The sequence below is a fragment of the Callorhinchus milii genome, unplaced genomic scaffold, assembly GCF_018977255.1.
Source record: "Callorhinchus milii isolate IMCB2004 unplaced genomic scaffold, IMCB_Cmil_1.0 Scaffold5, whole genome shotgun sequence".
Lineage (NCBI taxonomy): Eukaryota > Metazoa > Chordata > Chondrichthyes > Chimaeriformes > Callorhinchidae > Callorhinchus > Callorhinchus milii.
In genome coordinates, this window is record NW_024704746.1 from 52,357,875 (window position 1) to 52,376,839 (window position 18,965).

The window sequence follows — 18,965 nt, forward strand, 5'->3', positions numbered from 1 at the left end:
CAGCGCCCACCGGGGAGCACAGCGGCGGGAACACAGCACTGCGGAGCCGCACAGACAAACCTCATCAATAAAGATGGGACAGGACAGGCCCAACACTCCGGAAATGACGGATAAACTTGAGGGGGCGGCACAGGATCAGTAAAAGGACGGAAGCTGCAGCTCCCTCTAGGGGTGATGGGGCGACCTCCAGCCATCCCCCCCCATCCATCCCTCCCCCCACATCCAGCCATCCCCCCCCCATCCAGCCATCCCCCCCCCATCCACCACCCCCCCCACCAGCCATCCCCCCCCCATCCAGCCACCCCCCCCCATCCAGCCACCCCCCCCCATCCAGCCATCCCCCCCCATCCACCCCCCCCCCACATCCAGCCAACCCCCCCCCCATCCAGCCACCCCCCCATCCATCCCCTCCCCCCCATCCAGCCCCTCCCCCCCCATCCATCCCCTCCCCCACATCCAGCATCCCCCCCCCATCCAGCCCCCCCCCATCCACCATCCAGCCAGCCCCCCCCCATCCATCCCCTCCCCCACATCCAGCCATCCCCCCCCATCCAGCCCCCCCCATCCAGCCATCCCCCCCCATCCAGCCCCCCCCACATCCAGCCATCCCCCCCCCCATCCCACCCATCCCCCCCCATCCATCCCCTCCCCCCACATCCGCCATCCCCCCCATCCATCCCTCCCCCCCATCCATCCCCTCCCCCACATCCAGCCATCCCCCCCCATCCATCCATCCCCCCCCATCCATCCCCCCCCCATCCATCCCCTCCCCCCACATCCAGCCATCCCCTCCCCCCACATCCAGCATCCCTTCCCCCACATCCAGCCATCCCCCCCCCATCCAGCCATCCCCCCCCCCCCCATCCAGCCATCCCCCCCCCCCATCCAGCCCCCCATCCAGCCATCCCCCCCCCATCCAGCCCCCCCCATCCAGCCATCCCCCCCCATCCAGCCATCCCCCCCCCATCCATCCCCTCCCCCCACATCCAGCCATCCCCCCCCATCCATCCCCTCCCCCCACATCCAGCCATCCCCCCCCCATCCATCCCCCCCCACATCCAGCCATCCCCCCCCCCCATCCATCCCCTCCCCCCACATCCATCCCCTCCCCCCACATCCAGCCATCCCCTCCCCCACATCCAGCCATCCCCCCCCCCATCCAGCCACCCCCCCCATCCAGCCAGCCCCCCCCCACATCCAGCCAGGCTCCCCCCCCCATCCAGCCATTCCCCCCCCCATCCAGCCATCCCCCCCCATCCAGCCATCCCCCCATCCAGCCACCCCCCCCCCCCATCCAGCCACCCCCCCCATCCAGTCATCCCCCCCCCATCCAGCCATCCCCCCCCATCCAGCCATCCCCCCCCCCATCCAGCCACCCCCCCCATCCAGCCATCCCCCCCCATCCAGCCACCCCCCCCATCCAGCCAACCCCCCCCCCATCCACCCCCCACCATCCAGCCCCCCCATCCAGCACCCCCATCCAGCCCCCCCCCCCCCCATCCAGCCATACCCCCCCATCCATCCCCTCCCCCCACATCCAGCCAGGCTCCCCCCCCCCATCCAGGCATCGCCCCCCATCCAGCCACCCCCCCATCCAGCCATCCCCCCCCCATCCAGCCATCCCCCCCCCATCCAGCCACCCCCCCCCCATCCAGCCACCCCCCCCCCATCCAGCCACCCCCCCCCCCATCCAGCCATCCCCCCCCCTCCAGCCAGGCCCCCCCCCTCATCCAGGCATCCCCCCCCATCCAGCCACCCCCCCCATCCAGGCATTCCCCCCCCATCCAGCCAGGCCCCCCCCCATCCAGCCAGCCCCCCTCCCCCCATCCAGCCATCCCCCCATCCAGGCATTTCCCCCCTCCATCCAGCCAGGCCCCCCCCCATCCAGCCAGGCCCCCCCCCCCCCATCCAGGCATTCCCCCCCCCATCCAGCCAGGCCCCCCCCCCATCCAGCCAGGCCCCCCCCCATCCAGCCAGGCCCCATCCCCCCATCCAGCCAGGCCCCCCCCCCATCCAGGCATTCCCCCCCCCCATCCAGCCAGGCCCCCCCCCCATCCAGCCAGGCCCCCCCCCCCCCCATCCAGGCATTCCCCCCCCCCATCCAGCCAGCCCCCCCCCCCCATCCAGCCAGGCCCCCCCCATCCAGCCAGGCCCCTCCCCCCCATCCAGCCCCCCCACATCCATCCAGCCCCCCCATCCATCCAGCCCCCCCCCCCCCATCCAGCCAGGCCCCCCCCCCCCCAAACCTCATGTCATATGCGACTGCAGTCAGGGGACAAACAAATGCAAAAAAAGGGAGAAAAGAGGAGGACTTATATATAAAGGACACTGTCCTTTTCAAGGTCTGGAACAATGTGCCGTATAATATGGACAGAGCGGCCTTCATTGAGAAGGGCTTTGATGAGACCCTGAGCACTACAAAAGAATGTCTAAGGTGTGTCTACGCAGATAAAGAAAAGAGCAGATACGAGGTGATGCGCATCTCGTATGAGGAGGCGATGAAATTGAAGGAGATCAAGGGGAGGGGAACCTGACCCCATATGAGATTAGGGCCCTGTTCCAAGAGAGGTTAAGACAGGAGAGGAAAGCTCTTGTAAGAATGAATGATCCCCAAGTGCTGGAGTCCAACATCTGTTTTTTTTTAGAAAAGCACTGTGAGGAGGTGCTCAATATAAGGGAGATAAAGGAGGTCGGGGTCTGTGGCCGAAGCTGCAGCGGAGAGGTGAGGGGAGTGTTGCTCACATCCCCTCCCGATTTATCATTGGGAACTTCAGGGGCATATTGTACTATTCTGGACAGCCCCAAGCATGCTTCCTGAGATGCAGACAGATGGGCCCCTATGTTGCAACCTGCACACAGACTGTTGGAACTGCAAAAGTTTTGGCCACTTGGCACAAGACTATCTAATGGGCAAAAGGTGTGACCTGTGTGGTGAAATGGGACACCTTTACTGAACTTGCCCAAGGAGGAGTGGACAGAAACCGGTCCAGAGCCATCACTCCAGAGACCAGGCAAGGCAGTAGGTGATGGAGGGAAAGTAGGCCGTCACATGAAAAGGACTGTGACAGGAAGAGAGGAAAAAAGGACAACAGGAGGAGCAGGTCATGCTGCTCATGGAGGAGAAGTTAATACCCAGGCAGGCAAAAATGGAATCATCTTTGGATGATACCTCCTCTGAGGAAGAAATAGATTCAAGCGAAAAGGAAGGCAGCAAGGAAGAGATGGAGGTAAACCGAGGAAAAACTTATAAAACCTCCAAGCTAGAACAGGGCCGAACAAAAGAAGTCTGGAAAAGAGGGACAGTGGCAGGTGGCTGGCAAACGGGTGCGGGGAAAAAAAAGGCGAAGAAGAGAGTGAAAACCCAACAGAAGGAGGAGACAGAAAACGTGGACACGGACAGTGAAGGAGTGGGGGTGATAGTGAAAGGGGAAAAAAGGCGGGAACCCTAAAAAAGTATGGACAATTGGGCGAGGTTTCTGCCAGACCCAACAACAATGGGAAAAATACAGGAAGGGGACTGGAGACGAAGAGACAAAGAAGTTGAAAAACCCCAGACTACAAGGAAAACTGGGGGCGTTTACTACCAGCTCCCGCAACATCATCCTTGGGACTAAAAACAGGCAGAGGACTGATGATTCGGGGACTACGGGAAACTGGAAACAGAAGGAAAGTATGAACTTTTGGTCGAGGGTACCTGCCAGCTCCTTCAAAGCTGTTGGGAACAGATCAGAGCAGGAGATTGGAAAAGAAGGGGACAAGGAAAAGGCAGTAAGTATAGGGTAAGATGTCGCTGAAGATAGGTACCCCTGAACGTGCCCAACATATATGATAAACCGGGCTGTGTTGTGACACTCCACTACTTATCCAGGGTAAAGGCCGATGTGCTGTTCCTACAGGAGTGCAGAATCTCGCACTCCGACAGCTACAGAGCCTGATCCAAGTGGTAGTATTCCTACAGACTCTGTGTGATACGGGTGTAATGACAGCTGCAGCTTTGGAATGTTGGTCCTACCTCGGGGGAAGAACCTCACTAACACTGACCATAAGGAGGAGTGGAGGAGTCCACGTGGTGGACGTACTGTATAACGGAGCTCCGATCAGGCTTGTTAATGTGTATGCCCCGACAGGGAAGAATGAATGCGTGGCCCTGTTCCAGTTGCTTTCTTCGCTGTTGGTCACATCCAAACCAGTCATTCTAGGAGGGGATTTCAATTGTATATTGAAGAGAGATGGGAGATCTTCCAGATCTGATGGGAAATGGATGTTATGTCCAAGCTGCTCCAAAGAGTGGTGATGGACATGCATCTGTATGACATTTTCAAGGGCCCCGCAGATGGTGCACCAAAACAGTTCACCTTTCCAGGCCAAATGGGTGTTTTTGTTTCACATATAGATTTCCTCTTCGTTTTGAGAAGTCTCGAGGTTAGGAGTAGAGATGTCCAGCCAGCGTTCTTTACTGACCACCGCCTCCTGTTGGCTAACCTGCAAGTGCGGGAAAGCCGTAGGATGGGTAAGGGGACGTGGAATTTGAACGTGAAATTAATGACGGGGAAATCTGGAAGTGTTGTGGAAGGGTATCAAGGGTATCAACGGCTCAGTGTGCGCAAATCTTAGGGATTTCTGTGACTCCTCAACTGAATGGTGGGAAATGGTAAAGATAATAATTAATAAATTTGATCAGAAAGGGATAAGGTGAGCGAGGCAAAAGGAAATGGCCAGACCCCAGATCAGACTGCAGGGCCTCCTGCGACAGCGGTTGGAAGGTGCAGAGGTGAGGGAGGAACTTGAGGAAGTGAGAGGCCAGCAAACCTCGCTCCTTGCCTCCAAGACTTCCAAGGTGATTTTCCACTTCAGATTTCACACAATAGAACAGGACAAGAAGTGTTTGAGATTCTTCTTCCAGAAAACAGAGGCAGCTCTGTGATCTCTGGATTGAAGGACTAGAATGGCTCGGTGTGCGTAGACCAGGAAGGCATGCAGAGGATCACAAGGTTATTTTATGCCGACCTGTACTGTGAGAAGCCCATGGAGAGCACAGCCTCCTGGATTTCCTGTCTGCCCTCACCGAGGTACTGAATGAGGGCAGCCGGAAGAACTTAGATCACCCGCTCTCTATGGACAACAACAACAACAAGATTACGTTTATAGAGCTCCTTTCACGTCGGGAGGACGTCCCAAAGTGCTGAACAGTCAGGTGTCGAGGCCCGAGCATGAGGGAGGTGTAGTGTAGGGTTTGGAGTCCTGTAGCTCAGTGGTTAGAGCACTCACTTTGCAAGTGAGAGACCTGAGTTCAATTCCAGGCAGGGCGAAACCTTGGGCAAGTTTCCTTACTCCACACGCCTAATAATAATCCCTCCAAAAAAAAACAATAATAAATTGGTCATTTTCAATCCATATGACTGTTTGTGGGACATTGCTGTGCGCAATTGGCTGCTGCGTTCGTCCACAAATATACAGTCAATTCACTTTTCAGTGTGTTCTGTGAAGCGCTTTGGGACGTCCTCCCGACGTGAAAAGCGCTATATCAAATGCAAGGATTATTATTAAGGGAAGGTAGATAGATGGGAGGGTGACCAAAGGCACGATTGAAGAGAAGGGTCTTGAGAGCGGCCTTGAAAGAGGCAAGGGAGGAAGCGAGGCGAAGGGACCATGGGATGGAGTTCCAGAGTGTGAGGGCAGAGAGGCTGAAAGCCCGGCCACCGATGGTAGGGCGGGAGACATGGAGCAGGCCGGAGTCTGCTGACCGGAGGGAGCGGGCAGGTTGGTAGGGAGTCAACAGGTCAGAGAGATAGAAGGGCCAAAACCATGATGGCCTTAAAAGTGAAGACGTGAATCTTGAAATCGATCCTCTCGGGGATGGGGAGCCAGTGGAGTCGGGCAAGGTTGGGAGTGATGGGGTCATGGAGCCTGGTGCGCAAGAGTACACGAGCTGCAGAGTTTTGGATGATCTGCAGCTTGTGAAGGGAAGAGTTGGGAAGGCTGATGAGGAGGGAGTCGAGCCTTGATGTGACGAATGCGTGGGTGAGGGTTTCGGCAGCCTGAGGGGTGGGGCAGTAGCGGAGTCTGGCAATGTTGTGGAGGTGGTGGTAGGCAGTGCCGGTCATGGCGTGGATGTGGGGGAGAAAGGACAGTTCAGAGTCAAACAAGATACCCAGGTTCCTGACTGGCTTAGTGAGGTTCAGTGTGCAGCCATGGAGGCTGATGCTGTCAGTGCCCGAGGTGTAGAGGTGCTGGAGAGAGCTAATCAGGAGGGCCTCGGTCTTGCTGACATTGAGTTGGAGAAAGTTGTCTCTCGTCCTGGACTTGATGTTGGACAGGCAGTCGGTCAGGACGCCAGTAATCCTGGAGTTGAGGGTGGAGGCAGAGAGATAGAGTTGGGTGTCATCTGCATACATGTGGAAATTTACCCTATGTCTGCGGATAATGTCACCAAGGGGGAGCATGCAGAGGGCTTAGAGGAGGGGACCGAGGACAGAGCCCTGAAAAACACCGCACGAGATGGTGCGGGGGCTGGAGGAGAAGCTGCGACAAAGTGGAGACGGTGTGAAAGCTAGGACCTGAGGGGTGGACAGGTTCAAAGGTGTGGAAGGAGAAATGAGTAATTGTCGGAGTGTGGGGTAGGGGTACGGAATGGGGGCAAATTGGGGGGCAGTGGCAGCTGAGCAGATTCCCTCGATTTTGGACTCGAGGAAGTCCAGCATTTTCTTGCAGTGAGAGTCAGAGGAAAGAATCTGCGAGGTGTGGCGGGGAGGGCAGAGGAGCCGGTTAGTGGTGGAGAACAGGAGCCTGGGATTGCCCTTCACCTCCAGGATTAACCTGGAATAGAAGGACGATTTGGCCGAGGCGAGAGCGGAGCGGTAGGTTTTGATGAGGTCCAGCCAGATGTGCCAGTGGACCGTTAGGTCGGATTTGAGCCAAATGCGTTTGGCAGCTCACACCTGGCTGTTAAGCGAGCGGAGGTGGCTGGTGAACCAGGGTGAGGATCCAGGGTCAGGATCGTGAATAGGAGGCAGTTTGGGAGGTGAGGGAGGCAAGGGCTTCGAGTGTGGTGGAGAGGGTGCTGTGGAGAAGAGTAAGCACAGCGAGTGGGTTGGTGCGAGAGATGGGCCAGAGTGGGAGGAGTTCGGTGGGCTCCAGGGCAGCGGAGAGGGACCATGGGGAGATCTTCTTCCACAGGTGGTAGAAGATGGTGGACAGGTTGACTAGGACTGTCAAGTCTCTTCAGACCGATAAGACCCCTGGGAGTGATGGCTTCCTGGTAGAGCTCTACTCAGCTCTGTGGGTTGAGATAGGACCGGACTTCCTGGAAGTGTACAACAGCATGCTTCTGGAGGGGATCATGGTGGACTCGATGAAGAAACGCAACATCACCCTGATATATAAAAATAAAGGGAAGAGATGAAAAACTGGAAGCTGATTTCGCTGCTAAATGTGGATTATAAGATCCTGGCCAAGCTGATCTCTGAGAGGATGAAGATGGCGCTGGAGCAGGTGATACATCCTGGCTAGATCTGTGCAGTTCTGAGCTGGAAGATCTCTGACAACCTTGTGTTGCTCAGGGATACCATTGCCTATATGCAGGATGGGGTGAAGACTTGCCTAATCAGTCTGGATCAGGAGAAAGGTTTTGACGGAGTATCTCAAAACTACATGTTTGAGGTCCTTGCCAAAGTGGGTTTCGGGGAGAGAATTCTATATTGGGGCCGGCTGCTCTACAGAGACATCTGTAGTGCAATCATGCTAAATTGACATGATACGCAGATTCTTCCCATCAGTTCTGGAGTCAGGCAGAACCCTGTTTGTTTTTTGCATAGATCCTTTTGCACAAGTCATCAGGAGGGAGGAGAGCATCAGAGGTGTCACCATCCTGGGTAGCCACGGCTCACAGGCCAAGGTTTCCTTGTATATCGATGATGTCACAGTCTTTTGCTCTGACCGACAATCGGTCGTAAACCTGCTGGGCATCTGCGACCATTTTGAACGGGCCTGACGGGTCAATTGACAGAAAAGTGAGGTGAAGTACTTCGGCAACTGGCAAGAACGTGAATGTACACCATTTGCAGTCAAGCCAGATTACATCCTTGGCATCTGGTTCGGGGCTGTCGGAGCATGCAAGAAAAACTGGGAAGAGTGGACAATGCGAGTAAAGATGAAACTAGGGAGGTGGCAACAGCGTTCACTGTCAATCACTGGGAAAAATCTGGTGATCCAGTGCGAGGTGATTCTTTGGTTTGTTGCACATGGCGCAAGTCTGGCCTTTGACCAAAAACAGTGCCTGTGCAGTCACCAGAGCCATTTTTCACTTTATCTGGAGATCTGGAATGGATTGTGTCTGTAGAGCCACAATGCACAAAACTCCAGATAAGGGGGTCCCAAATGTAGCTGATTTCTCATGGCCACTTTCGTGTGCAGCTGCGTGAGGATATGCCTGGAGCCCCGCTATACGGGCTCTGTGTATCGATACCTGCTGTACCCAGTGTTAAGAAGGATGGGGCTGACAGACCTGCCGAGGAACACTCCTTTCAGTTGGAGTGTCCCAAGGTACTTAACTGAAATAGAGAAATTCCTAGCCAGGAACACTGTGGCCCCCTGTGGGATTACCAAGTGGTCAGCACAGCAGGTAATAGGCGTTGTCTAAGAGAGAGAGGTGAGGGAACTGAAATTCGGGTACCCTTCGGTGACTGTTAGTCAGATGTGGGAGAAGGTCGTCGCTGGACCTGTCCAATAAACACCTGGACATACGCCAATGAGGTGTAAAAGGACACAGTGGCTAGTCTTGCATTTCATCCTGGGAGTTCCACTGTCATGGTATCCTGTGCTGTATGGCCTCTTCTCGGTGACGCAAAGAGCGACTGACCTTGAATGTGCTTGAAGGGTCATCAACTCGGTGAAGGAAGCCCTTTGGGATGGTCTTCAGGCATCGAGATGGGTCAGTAAAGGCCTGCTACAGACTAGTGTAGGCGAGAATCAGGGAGTATGTCATGAGGGACGTGCTGTAGCTAGGTTTGGCTGAGGCTAGGGTCAGATGGGGCCTGACTCTGGCTAGAGCAGCTCCACGATACGTGCGTGCACGCGCGTTAGTGCCACCTCCCCGCCGGGTCCCTGTACTCAGGAAAGGTTTGTAGAGAGGGATATTCAACCTGTAACCAGAGAATGTCCCAAGAGAGTGCGTGGGTGGGTAGGAAAAAGTCTCTCCCCTTAAAGGGGGGAGCAACGGAGTGGGAATTTTGGCCTGCCATCCAGTAAGGGAAGGAAGGCAGAGATGGTACTACCAAAGTGTAACTGCTCCCTAGCACTATATTGACAATATTGAACCTAATAATAATCCTTGCATTTGATATAGCGCTTTTCACATCTTCTAGACATCTTAAAGCGCTTCACAGAATATACTGTAAAGTGAATTGACTGTATATTTGTGAGTGAAACGAGGCAGCCAATTGCGCACAGCAGTATCCCACAAATAGTCGTGGATTGAAGTGACCAATTTATTATTGCTTTTTTTCTTGAGGGATTATTATCAGGCGTGTAGAGTAAGGAAACTTGCCCAAGGTTTTGCCCTGCCAGTAATCAAACCCAGGTCTCTTGCTTACGAGGCGAGTGCTCTAACCACTGAGCTACAGGGTTTTTCTTGAGGGATTATTATCACGCGTGTGGAGTAAGGAAACTTGCTCAAGGTTTCGCCTTGCCCAGAATCAAACCCAGGTCTCTCACTTGCGAGGCGAGTTCTCTAATCACTGAGCTACAGGAATCCACAATTTAAAGTGGAATGCGTGTTTTTTTTCTGTTACAGGTGTGTTTTTCTTCCTTAAGACAAATGGAATATAGTGTTTATACAATTGCTTGGGGAACAAAAGGATGGGTTTGTGATTTGTCACGGTTTTGAAATGTATTGTTTTTTTTGCCAATGTTTTCTTTGTTCTGTCACGGGTGTGTTTTATTGTTAATATTATGAGGAAAGCTGTTGAGCCATTTCCCTTGTAACTCACAGTTTGTCAAGCTTTCCCGCTAGGACCAACTTACTTATTAGAGCTTTGGCTTGCAGGAGCTGAGTGGATCAGCAGGACTTGGAAGGACAGACCAGTCAGGGAATCTGCTCCCAGTGACTGGTCTGTCCTTCCAAATCCTGCTGATGAACCAGAGTGTCTGTGTTATCATCAGCAATGCCTTGGAGTACTGCAGCCCTGGGAACTGGAGTACTGAGACCGCCACAGAGGACTGGCTCGATTTTGACATTTCGTTGCCAAATATGTCACCTTGGATCCAGTTCAGTTCCAAGGAGATCCTACTTTCAAACTGAGTCCTGAATGTTACATTTTCAGCAAATAAAATGAATATCTCCACATCTCCTTCCTGTTGCAGTAAGACCAACCTTCTATCAGAAAGAGCAATTGAAGTTGGTTCAACTCAAAGGAAAATGAAAGTGTTACAATAGCAACAGAACAAGCAAATTGAGCTGATCTTGAAAGGAGGAGCCATGAGCTTTCTTTGATCTACACATAAAATCTAATCAAGGGAATGAATATTTTGCATCCATGTGGGTCAGTACATTAAGTCACTGATCTAATTGGTGATCCACAGTCTCCAAGTAAGACTTAGTATACCGCACAAATCTTTTAGCCGCTACTCTTATCTCTCTCTCTCGCACCAATGTTATCTTAACTCCATCGATGCTACTTTATTTATCTTCTGAACTTTGGTTCCAAGCACCAAATATGCCATCCTACGTGTTCACTTAACACTCACATTTGGTTTGTCTTATCTTAGTTGTGTTCTGCTCATCTGCCCTTCCACAGTACATCACCAGGACTGCAGTGTTAAGATTTTTGTGAAGTTATGTGGTTTAAGACCTTTAAGTGACGAAGGAACAGTCCCTGCTCCTTCATGAAGTATAACTTGTGTGCTCGTGGGTTGAAGGACGATGTTGTGCTGTTTGGAGATTAGATAAATTAATTTTGTGTAGTTATTGCCAGCTGATGCCTCTTTGTCACCTTTTGAGATGCATCATTATTATAGGCGTTACCTCACACACAAATATAATTATTATAAATTCTGTAAATTGTTGGGCAGAAGATTAGTGTGAAAAGGGAATATGTTAAGCCTTCCTTGAATCTACATAATTTCATTCCATTTATCTTATCCTTGAATCAATGCTATTATCATCAAATCATAGTTAAATCAGTGCCTTTAAGTGAAATTAATCATTGTTGACTGTGTTTCATACATACTGACTGGACCAATGAATAAAGGGTAAGGGAATGATTTGCCTGGCGAAATGATCTAAGTAAGGGGAACAAGTGAGAACTGGACTGGAGCACAGAACGCTATGCTTGAATGAGAACCACAGTTATATCAGAGATATACTGGATTGTACAAAGGAGTTTCCGTGCTTATCTACCCAACAGATCTCTGCACTGACTTGATTCACTCGCAATATCTCATTATGGATCGTGAGAAAAATCTGGGAGTGTTTTACATTCCCCGTTTATACTCTGTGTACCAAGGATTGGTTCTATTAGGTGTTCCACACTATTAGGTTTAGTTGCGTCTTGGCTCCTTATAAGAATATTCATGCTGCTGACATTGGCTCCCTAGAAATGTCAAATTCATAGGTTAACATCAATTTGGTTTTCCAACAAGTTGAGACATTTTGAAAGTAGGAGGTTGATAAATTGCATAAGAAATAAATTGGAGGCACCAGTGTATTGTAAATCTTTTTTGGACAATCTTCAGTTTGGAAATAAAATAAGGGAGAGTGACTTCTTCATTGATTAGATTGTACACACGCTGTGGAATGAATTGACTCAGTGAGCCAAATTATGTTTTCTCACTCTCCCAACGAGATACCACAATCACAAATATTTTGATTGTGAAATGTTTTTTTTCTCATTTCCCCTTGAATAGTCTATCCATAGTCACACAATGTCTATCGCCTTTCCATCGCACAATATTCCCAAGCCTGTTAATGCGTAGCAGTAAGGAACACTGTGAGAAGTGGTGAAATGTTATTCCTCTAGTTTCTCCTTCTTTTCCATAGGGCTGAGATGTAGCCAATACTAATGAACCTGGGATGTTCCTCAGCTGGATTCATCAGCAACTCACTGGATACACCTCACTGAGGAGTTGAGTGAAGTACACTTGTTTTTGTTTATAAGGAGTTGCTTACTTTATGATGACTGATTGAAAGGAGGGTAAGCCAATAAGTGACTATTTAAGATTCCCAGTGACTTCTGTTTTTATACATCTCAACTCAGGAACAGTGCAGCTTAGATACAGAGCAAAGCTTCCTCTAAACTACATTAATCATTCACTCCCGTATCAACTACAGACCAGGTTAGATAAAAAAAAGTCAGAAAGACATCTTAAAGCATTTTGCAGGATGTACTGTAAACTGAGAATTGTATGCTGCATATGTGCTGATACAAAGGCTCCGTCTGCACTGCCCCACTGACCCCTTCCAGGTCCAGCACAGGTTCGATGCAGAGTAATCCTCCCTCTATGTTGGCCCATCCTGCAGTCCCAAATCAGATGCAGGATAGGTTCAGTACAAAATAAATCAGCCTCTACTATTCTATGCACATAGTTTAGATTGAGATTAAAACCTACAATTTGTAGTGAATTTTGCACAAATTTCTACTCGGTGTAGTGGCCATCTGTTACAGAGATTTGAGATAACCAAAAGTTTATTTCACAATGAAGCATTCATGGCAGCAAAGAGAATTTCATCCTTGTTTTGAACTCAGTTCCGAAGGTGAAAGAGCATCACCAGCTGCTCCTTTAGTAACTGGGTTTCAACTTTAATAATCTTAAATAGTCACTTATTGGCTTACCCTCCTTTCAATCAATATTTATGTAAAAATGAATATGAAGAAAACATTTCTGACTGTGTTTTCATGCTTTGGAACTATGACCTCAATAAAGGTTTACAAGAGTGAACTGAAAAAGGAAAACCGACAGAATTCGTCCAGCTGGGAGAACCCAGCACATTAACTCCCAAGAATCAGGATGTCCCGACACTCCCAGGTCTAACTGAGACTGATTGGTCAAAGATATTCAATATCTCAATTGACTGACTCCAGGTTGACTAAAACTGCTTTTATTTTTAGAGACTTATTTTTATGATTTTTGTTAGAGACTTCATAGATAAGGGTATTCAGATAAACCATTCCATTTGATACAGTTTCCATATTATCAAAACGTCTCAAAATGCTTCACAAGGCATTGCTGTTAATTTGCAGCTGAATATAGCAGTTACACAGCAAGGTCCCACGTACAACCAAGAAAGCGTATGATGAATTTATCTGGAGGACTGTTGACTAGGAGAAAAGTGTTATAAGATCTTTAACATTCACCTGAGTAATGATCTTGCTTTGCATCTTATCTGAAGGACCTCTGACAGTGAAGCACTTTCACAGGACTACATTGCAATGTCATTTTGGACTCAAGTCCCAATGTGAAACTGGGACCCAGAACCTGATGTGGAAGTGTTGTAAACTAAGCCAATAAGGCCCTTTATCCTATTTGATCTCAACCTTTCATTATGTGAAATCCCACCTTAGCATCTTCCCGTTACAGATTGTAATTTCCCTTAACTATTCTTTTTGGTTACTTGCTCCAGCTGTTGATTTCTCTCTGTAAAGAAATGCTTGCTGGCAAATGTCATAAAGCTTGTTTTCACAACTCTGAACCTGTGTCCTCTTGCCCTGCTCTCTTGGGATATCAGAAAATGTTCCAGATTTATTTTCCCTGTCCTTAAAACTTCTGATAACCTTTCTGAGCGCGTCTTGAAGACATCTGTTTTTGAGGCTGAGGACTTATCTAATTGTTCCTCATAACTCTGAAGTTATGTATCAGGCGTGTTCCTCTCTGCTGGACTTCTTCTCAGGCATGGTTAGCCTGGATATGCTCTGGCCGTATGAAGGGCTTATTATGGTCCCAGGTTCAGTGCTCCATAAACTGAGTTGCCTGGGCTGATGATGAAATAATGGATGAAGTACTGAATAAGCCAGGGTCAACAATATGAGTGAATCAAGGAATGTTGAAGACTATAAATTGTTCTTCACTTATATGGATACATTAACAAACATAGACAAAACAGAGCGCTTCACTACTTTATTTTCTACTAATAACAGACCAACATGTCAGGTAGAATGTAAGGCTATTCAACCAATGCTTCATGTGGTTCAACAAGCTGAACAGTCAGGGCTTGGACAGGCCAGTTTATAAGCACAGACAAAATTGAACTGTTTGTTGCAGTCTTCACTTGACCAGAGAAAGTGACCTAAAAAAAATATAAACAGAATGAGATTTAACCTTTTCAATACATGAATAAGTGTAGAATTGCACAAGTTGCCTGAGCAGAGAGACGGATACTTGGAGCACTGCTGATGACAGACCAGCTCGCCTGGCAGGGAATCCTCCCACTCAGCTCGTTAACCCTGCAAGCCAAGCTCAAATGGTTATGGTGGTCCGAGCTGGACAAGCAGCAGGAAGCTTGCCAGATAATAACTTCAATGCATATAACTAGGCTTTAGCTCGTTAAATTCTAGCAGTACCCCAGGGTACACTCTGGGGACTCCACGCCTTGGCTCTTGCCAACCCGTGCTTTGTACTCTATGGAATTAGGTAAGAAGGATGTCTATGTGTAGGTGGGATGCATGGAATTCTCTGGTTTGGATACTCTTAGGCATGGTGATGTGGAAACGCCTAATAGTTTCCGCATCATCATGCCAATATGTTTTTGATTGTTCCTTGATAATAATGTTACGTTATTTATTTTGGAGGAAATATCGTCTGACTGGCAGGATTTATTGAGAGTACGAGATGGCTCACAGCAGGTCAGCAGCCAGTAAAGGGCTGAATTATACAATACATTACAATTTACACTTATTTTATTTACCTTTCATGTTGAGAGGATGTCCAAAAGCATTTGAATTTGAATTGGATTTGAATTGGAGCAGAGAGCCCAGCACCGTGAGGAGGGAATTGAGTGAGGTAGAACAGAGTGAGAATTTTGTTAAGGAATTTGGTGAGAGTAGGAATTCTTCAGCAAGAGAGATACCAGAGAGCAAGAGAGAACTCTTTCATTCAGCAGAAGAGTGGGAAATCTTTCTTGCGGTAGAGACAACCTTATACGTAAGCAGGCAAATAAGTCAATTAACAGTTAATCATAGGGCAGATGTTGGGGATTAATAAATTTGCTAGGCAGTCGAAACTGGGTGCTTTTGTTTGAGGTTTCCAGGCCTATGGGGAGAGAGCAGGGGAGTGGGATTGATTTGGATAGCTCTTTTCAAAGATCCGGCACAGACACGATGGGCCAAATGGCCTCCTTCTGTGCTGTATAATTCTATGATTCTATGAATTATATATCAAACCACCAAGTACTTTTAATAGTAATAATAATCCTTGCACTTGATATAATGCCTTATCACGTCTTTGAGATGTCTTTACAGAATATACTGCAAAGTGAATTGACTGTATATTTTGTGGGCGAAATGCGGCAGCCAATTGCACACAGCAGTGTCCCACAAACAGTCATGGATTGAGTGACCAATTTTTTTTTTTTTTTAAGGAATTATTACCCCCAGAAAAGTGATCCGCCAATCAACTAACAACCGGGTTCTTACTGCTAGGTAAACAGGGCGTGGAGTAAGGAAACTTGCGCAATGTTTCGTTCTCCCAGGAATCAAACCCAGGTCTCTTGCTTGCGAGTGCTCTAACTACTGAGCTACAGGATTCCATTCCACTGAACTACAGGACTCCACGTCCTGTAGCTGCAAAGGGCAATTTCAGGACAGAACCAGCAAGTTTTTGCTTAACCACAGGGTAATTAATGACTGTAACAGTTTGCCAGGTCATGGGACATATTTAAACAGTAGCTTGATGCTGTGATTTAAAGATGGTAGGGTGGGTGTTTCGGAAGGATGAGTTCAGATGGGTGATAAAAATAATACTTAGATACAAAGCCACATCATGCCAAAATATATTATATATATCATGCCAAAATAGCCAGCGCTCAAATTGAATTGCACTGTCTCGCTGCCAAGCAGCAAACAAAATGAGGGAAGTTTGTGCTGGGAAATAGAGCAATATTCCATCGTAATTCCATTCCATTGTCAAGCATCACCAGGTCAGGCACAGCATGGATCAGTTGAGATAGAGCTCTCCAAACATTCTCAAGTCTAGTACAGGTTGGGTCAATTGTAGAGTAAAGTTCTATCTGAACTATCTATGTCTCAACCTAGATAAGCACTCACTCACTCCACTCTACTTCAAGCACTCGCCTTGCAAACGAGACACCTGGGTTCAATTCCAGGCAGGGCGAAACCTTGGGCAAGTTTCCTTACTCCACAAGCTTAATAATAATCCCTCCAAAACAAAAAAATAATAATAAATTGGTCATTTTCAATTCACGACTGTTTGTAGGACACTGCTGTGTGCAATTGGCTACCACATTTCGCCCACAAATATACAGTCAATTCACTTTATAGCATATTCTGTGAGGGCACTTTGAGATGTCTAGAAGACGTGAAAAGCGCTATATCAAATGCAAGGATTATTATTATTATCAGATTGGCCCTATGACAGTGAGATTGACATCTTAGTGATGAATTAATTTTTTTGGGGTCACATCAGATCGTTCCAGCCATTTTGGCCTTGGAGGACAGTGGAATTTTGAAGTTCAAGATGTGATTCAATGCAGCATTGCTCCTCTATGTGTCATCAAGTGCTCTGAGACACTACCCTGAGTGGAGGATGCTATATAATTGCAAGTTGCTGTTGCATGAAGTGCACTTTGATCGTTTTGTCACGAAAAACACAAATTTCCAGAGTGTTGTAATCTTGCCCGCATTCACCGTCCATGTAGCTCCATCAGTTCCTCATATCTGACAGTGGGGCCATAGGTGAACAGGGTTAGCAAATTGTCATTTTGACATGGTTCTAATACAGTCCAGTCTGCCAAGGGTCTCTGTCTGTTACTGCAAGACTCCGTATGAGAATAGACAGGGTATTTGGATTATAGTTCCTGGTGTGGTTGTTCTCAATTCAACATTAATTTGGTGATCGAATCCAGGTGGCTGTTATTGGACATATCACACCGGTACTTGCTAACACAGTAGGTACGCGACTGAGATGAAGTTCGCTAGGTATTTGAGCAGAGCTAAAGAGATTTTCCTCTGCGTGTGACTGACCGGTTGAATGTTCCACTTCCTAACAGCAACAAATTGCATTTATATAGCTCTGTTCATGTAAGGAGGACGTTCTATAACACTGGACAGTTGAGGGATTGCACCCGAGCTTGGATTATGGTGGGTCGTGGGGTGGGAGGGGGTTTGTCAAGGGCAATGGGGTGGAAAGATGACCGACGGTGCGGTCAAAGAAGACGACCTTGAAAGAGGCGAGGAAAGGAGTAAAATGGACGACTTTGGGATGCAGTTCCAGAGAGTGGGGGCAGATAGGCTGAAAGTCCTTTCTCCGATGGTGGGGCAGGCAGGGTGAGGGATGATAAGCTGGCCAGTGCCTGCTGAGTGGAGGGAGCAGGTGGGTTGATAGGGTCTAAGAGGGTAGGGTAGAGCAAACGTGTGGAGGGAATTAAAGGTGAAAATGAGGATCTTGTACTCAATGCTCTGGGAGATGGGGAGCCAGTAGAGTTGGGTGAGGATGGCGTTGGTAGGTTTGCGGAATCTGGTGCAGGGGAGGATACGAGTTGCACAGGTCTGGAGAGTTTGCAGTTTGTGGAGGGAACATTTGGGAATTGCAATGAGTTTATTATTGACATAGTGTAGCCTGGCCTTCTCATTTCTGATATGGTGCCCGTCAGTACAAAATTTGCATAAGTAAGAATCTGCTTTGAAGTGGCATTGAGCCTTTGTTTCTTGCAGATCCTCTTAAGAACATTAAAATACATATGAGAGAAAGTCAACTTACTCTTGTGGTTGAGTGCAACACAGCTCTCCTTTCCATTTGCGTTGAATGGTTCACTGGGACACCAAGCTGTGTGGTCCATGGGTGAACCATCAGTCCAAACGAAAATCCCCTCCTGCAATGAATCAATGACTCTTTAATATTCCATTGTCAGCTGTCCAACATTCCCAGGAAAAGATGAATTGAGGGAGCCTGTTGGCATTACAGATTTATGTCGTATTGACACAATGTTATGTTGTGACACAGTATTGCGCTTTATGCACTTATTCAGAATTGTACTGTGTACATTAGTACATATTGTCGTTTTTACTGTGTTTATTTGTACAGTATTGTACTGTGTACATTTGTATAGTATTGTACATTATAATAATAATAATAATCCTTGCATTTGATATAGCGCTTTTCACGTGGGAGGACGTCCCAAAGCGCTTCACAGAATAGACTGTAAAGTGAATTGACTGTATATTTGTGGGCGAACGCGGCAGCCAATTGCGCACAGCAATTATGTGCAATGTTAGTTTTGAACAATATTGTGCTGAGTATTGTGGTGTACACAATGTTACAGTATTGTGGTGTACACAGTGTTATAGTATTGTGGTGTACACAATGGCTGGGTTGCAAAGCAAACCTCAGGCAGACCAAGCAAGTTACCAGTTTAACTTCAGGCCTGAACCCAGTATCTTCAAGAGAAATAGAGATTGGAAAATAATTAAAATACATTCAGTGAAGCCAGAAAAAGCAAATGATACTTACTTTGTTGCAATCACTGCCCCCAAGCCAAGTGTACGGAAATGTTATATACGAGACCTCAATCACATTTGTGACAAACATATGATTCAATCGGCAGTGAATGGAGGCTAGATGGCCACCGGGCGCATTTTGCTTGCAGTATTGCTGCAGATTGGATAATGAAAAATCACAGTTATTTGTTTCAAAATAAGAATTAATACGTTTAACACCTCGTCTGCTAGAGTTTCAGGAAAAAACTGTCTCAGCAGTCTGACTGGTTCTCTATATTTTCATCCGTCACAGTGGAACAAACG

The 18,965-nt window shown here is 48.3% G+C and overlaps 1 long non-coding RNA gene across 1 annotated transcript; it reads right to left on the reverse strand.

The window, feature by feature from the left end:
• Positions 1–14,129: 14,129 nt before the first annotated feature.
• Positions 14,130–18,764, reverse strand: LOC103186226. The gene is made up of 3 exons (XR_488722.1): positions 18,676–18,764; positions 17,926–18,037; positions 14,130–14,278 (listed from the first exon to the last, which is right to left on the reverse strand). It is a non-coding gene; the product is annotated as an uncharacterized LOC103186226 (long non-coding RNA).
• Positions 18,765–18,965: the final 201 nt, after the last annotated feature.